Source organism: Tasmannia lanceolata, unplaced genomic scaffold (assembly GCF_043159265.1).
Source record: "Tasmannia lanceolata isolate RefF3 unplaced genomic scaffold, GAP_Taslan_0.1 ptg000036l, whole genome shotgun sequence".
Classification (NCBI taxonomy): domain Eukaryota; kingdom Viridiplantae; phylum Streptophyta; class Magnoliopsida; order Canellales; family Winteraceae; genus Tasmannia; species Tasmannia lanceolata.
In genome coordinates this window covers 274918-280000 of record NW_027518713.1, presented here as the reverse complement: position 1 = coordinate 280000, position 5083 = coordinate 274918, and positions in this window count along the sequence as shown.

Sequence of the window (5083 nt, the reverse complement as noted above, 5' to 3'; positions counted from 1 at the left end):
TTCCATGGTAGGTGGCCACCATTGTGGACATTGAATTTTGACATGTGTGTGGCCCCATGCATGTTTTTTAAAGTCCTTTTGAGTAGGTAAAAGATAATCCAAATGGGTCCCATATGTGACCAAATTCCCAATTGTGCATAAAATCATATGCCCCACTCCAAAGTATGATCGGAACCGTTCATTTGATGGGCGACAATGTGATTTAATTTGTGCTCCGCTAATCAATCCTATGGGCTGATCCAAGCCATCCAATAGATCAAAATGTGAATATGTTACCCCATTTTTAAATCACTCCTATTTGATGATCCGAACCGTCCATTTGATGGGCGACAATTGATGATCTTGACCGTTCAAATAGTGGGCTGCGATGTGATTTAATTTGTGCTCCACTAATCAATCCTATGGGCTGATCCAAACCATCCAATAGATCAAAATGTGAATATGTTACCCCATTTTTAAATCACTCCCATTTGATGATCCGAACCGTCCATTTGATGGGCGACAATTGATGATCTTGACCGTTCAAATGGTGGGTCGCAATGTAAATTGGTTGTGCCCCCTTAAATCATTCCTCTATGACGATCCAGACCATCCAATTGATGGGTCCCCTACCTAAGTAGGTTGTGTCCTCCTAAATCATTTCAATGGGCTGATCCGAGTAACTCAACCTGATGATCGTAACAAAATTGGTTGTTAAAACGACTTCTCTGAGATCTTGACCGTTCTCTTGATGATCATCTTTAGGTGTTGGATCGAAGTAGGTTCAAAACTCATTTTTCACTAAAACAATGCGCGGGCCACCCTGTTTGATCCAAATCTAAACAAATGCTCAAGACGGGCCCATCAATCGGATCCAAATTCTCTCTTGCTCGAATTCTTGGGAATAATCTCTCTCAACACTTAACGGAAAAGTGCGAAACATGGCGGAAATGATTGGATGGGGTTTCGCCCAAGCATAGCGAACTTCGGTCCGATCAAAATGGGGTGTCTACAGATGCCCCTCTTTGGCAGAGCGTGTGTAACACGCGAATGGCAAAGCTGAACAGACGACACATTTTGACTGACCCAAAAGCAAAGCAAATTTTTGGGTTCTCGGTTTCTAAGGGTGGTATTCACAAGGGCACACAACAAAGTAACATTAAGAGACTCATAAACAACAAGCAAATGGGAGATAACCTCTCACCGACCCGTAACTCGGCAATCACGACATCTCAATGAGATGGCTTCTCTCTAATACTCACAACTCAACTATTTAAATCAATACGCAAAGACTCTTTTAAAGCAAACACAAACATACTCTGTTAAAATAAAGCTTTTAAGAAAACGAACCCAATGAAATTACCTCAAAGAAAGCAGACCACTATCGATGCAGACGTAAATCAACCCTTCAAAGAATATCAAATCAAATTACTCAAAGAGTATGTAACACTCATAGAGTCTCAAATCAAACACTCAGAGAGCTTCATAGAAATCTTTATACTCAAAGAGCCTCAACTACCCGAAGAGTCTGTAACACTCAAAGGGGCTTAACTACTCAAAGAGTCTCAAATTAACGCAAAACATTTATACTCAAAAAGTCTCAACTACCCGAAGAGTCTGTAACACTCAAAGGGCCTTAACTACTCAAAGAGTCTCAAATTAACGCAAAACATTTATACTAAAAAAAGGTCTCAACTACCCGAAGAGTCTGTAATACTCAAAGGATCTCAACTACTCAAAGAGTCTTAAATCAACAAAGATCATTTATACTCAAAAAGTCTCAACTACCCGAAGAGTCTATAACACTCAAAGGATCTCAACTACTCAAAGAGTCTCAAATACATCACAAAAACATTTATACTCAAAGAGTCTCAACTAACACTCAAAGGATCTCAACTACTCAAAGAGTCTCAAATCAACAAAGATCATTTATACTCAAAAAGTCTCAACTACCCGAAGAGTCTGTAACACTCGAAGGGTCTCAACTACTCAAAGAGTCTCAAATCATGGCGAAACATTTATACTCAAAGAGTCTCAACTACCCGAAGAGTCTGTAACACTCAAAGGGTCTCAACTACTCAAAGAGTCTCAAATCAACACAAAAAATATTTATACTCAAAGAGCTTCAACTACCCGAAGAGTCTGTAACATTCAAAGGGTCTCAACTACTCAAAGAGTCTCAAACACATGCAAAAATCTTTATACTCGAAAGAGTCTCAACCACCCGAAGACTCTGTAACACTCAAAGGATCTCAACTACTCAAAGAGTCTCAAACGCACACAAAAACATTTATACTCAAAGAGTCTCAATTACCCGAAGAGTCTGTAACACTCGAAGGGTCTCAACTACTCAAAGAGTCTCAAATACACAAAAACCATTTATACTCGAAAGAGTCTCAACTACATAGAGAAACATTTATACTCAAAGAGCCTCAACTACCCGAAGAGTCTGTAACACTCAAAGGGTCTCAACTACTCAAAGAGTTTCAAATACACCAAAATCTATTTATACTCAAAGAGTCTCAACCACCCGAAGAGTCTGTAACACTCAAAGGGTCTCAACTACTCAAAGAGTCTCAAACACATGCAAAAACCTTTATACTCGAAAGAGTCTCAACTACATAGAGAAACCTTTATACTCAAAGAGCCTCAACTACCCGAAGAGTCTGTAACACTCAAAGGGTCTCAACTACTCAAAGAGTCTCAAATACATCACAAAAACATTTATACTCAAAGAGTCTCAACTACCCGAAGAGTCTGTAACACTCGAAGGGTCTCAACTACTCAAAGAGTCTCAAATTAACGCAAAAACATTTATACTCAAAGAGTCTCAACTACCCGAAGAGTCTGTAACACTCGAAGGGTCTCAACTACTCAAAGAGTCTCAAATCAACACAAAAAACATTTATACTCAAAGAGCCTCAACTACCCGAAGAGTCTGCAGCACTCGAAGGGTCTCAACTACTCAAAGAGTCTCAAATCAACACAAAACATTTATACTCAAAGAGTCTCAACTACCCGAAGAGTTTGTAACACTCAAAGGGTCTCAACTACTCAAAGAGTCTCAAACGCACACAAAAAACCTTTATACTCAAAGAGTCTCAAATCAACACGAAAATATTTATCGATCTTATATCGAGTTCATTGATAGCATAGCTATCTCCTGCTGAGAATAAATTGGAGTGCATGATCTTTGCTGAAAGCAAAACTCAAGTAGATTGATGAGATTTTTAGGTGCTGACTCTCTTTAACAGATGAAAAGCATTCTAATGAGGTTTGAAGGATGTAGGAGTAGATTATATACCCCGCTGGAAATTGAAGTTTATGAAACTTTGACTCCAAAAGAAACAACTTGATCAAGGAATTCAACTCAAAGAGTATGTTCAAGCTTCTCTGGTTTCTATTTGCTAAGAATAGATATCCCAGTTATCATTGTGTAATATCTTTTATGACGCAAGTCATAAAAGATGCCCCTAGTATGATGTGCTTCCATGACAAGGTTTTAAGAAAGCAGAACCAAGGTAAGTAGGAAAAATTTGAGTTTGCATGGGTTCTTTCTTTGGTATAATGGTAAGACCACCTTCACAAAGGCTGAACGTAAGAGTTCTTCATTTTGCTCAGTGCTTGAGGCTTTGATGTTTCAGGCAGGTCTGAATAACAAATCTCTTGCCCTTCTTTGATTCTTAAACCAGGATCTACTCTAGATTTTTCTTTACATTTCGGAAGGTGTACACCCATTCTCTCCAGTGCCAAACACTTTTGATTCTAAAAGAAAACAATGAGAAACAAGGAACAGACTCCTGAGGACTCTTTCAAAGAAGACTTACAATATTCATGGGACTTGACTAAATTTTGATTCACTCTTAAATCAAATGTGTTATTTTTAAATGGTAAGGTCAGCCACTCTTAGAGTAGTCTCAAAAACCATGCCAAAAGGCTCTAGTTTCCTCCATCAGGACATCCGTCATGGTTATACCCCTTCGGATTGCTCGGTTTTAATGCCCCTAGTTTAAAAAGGTGTCAAAGTAAGCCTTGCTGACACTATTCGGATTCCAGGATCCTGCCCTATAGAGGTTGCTTCTCGGTCTCCTTGATTTGTCTTTTCGGAAGAAGTCAAAATTAATGTCTTCCAAGTTTTCAGTCTAAAAGACCACTTATCTCAACTTTTGCTTTCCAAGCTTTCAGTCTAAAAGACTACTTATCTCAATTTTTGCTTGTACTCAAACTTAGGAATTCTACGTAACTGAGGAACTCCTTCTGCTTCTATTCAACTCAACTTTTCATGGGAAGTATTTGCCTCTGACTAGATTGTCTCTTCAAGTTTTCAATCCAGCATACCACTACCCTTACCTTCTGATAAGTCAATCATTTTGCTTGTTGACTTAGCAAGAAAAACGACTTTCACCTTTCTCTAGGCCGCCCTTTCGGGTTTTCAACCTAGCGGGTCTTCAGACTCTCATTCTTTTCTTTCTGTTTTTCTTTTCATTCGCCTCGAACCTTTACTTGTTTCACCAGAAGGACTTTATAGGTGGGCTTGGGTTCAAAAGGGTTGAATACCTAAGTTTCTAAGGATTTAGACCGAATCTGGTCTAGCCAGACTACCTACGTACCCCAAAAATGGAGGATCAGGTCCGCGTAGTTCGCTTAAGGATTTTTCAAAGAATGGTTTAGCATTTAGCTTCAAAATTTTGAAAAGGGATTTTATCCCAAGGTTTGACCGAACCTGAATTAATCAAGTTGCCTACGTACCCCTGAAGAAATGGGGATCAGGTCCGACGTAGTTCGGGTGCATAAATGCCCCGGGTTTATAATGTGTTTGAAAAGAAACATTGGCTTTAAATTGTTGGCCCAAAGGGTTCTCAAAAGGATTTTAAAACGTTACGATTTTGGCTATAAAAGTTCAAACGCCCAAGGATGGCCTCCTGATGTATTTGATGTATAAGCTCTTTTGCTTAAGGTTCAAAGGCTTAAAAAATTTTCTAGGAGTCTGACGGCATGTCAGGCAAAACTTCAACCACTGTGCTCCACTCTCATCTCAAAGATCTTGGATTTATGCTCAAGATTCCACCACTCCTTGTCCGAAAATCTTCTCTCAGTATTTCAT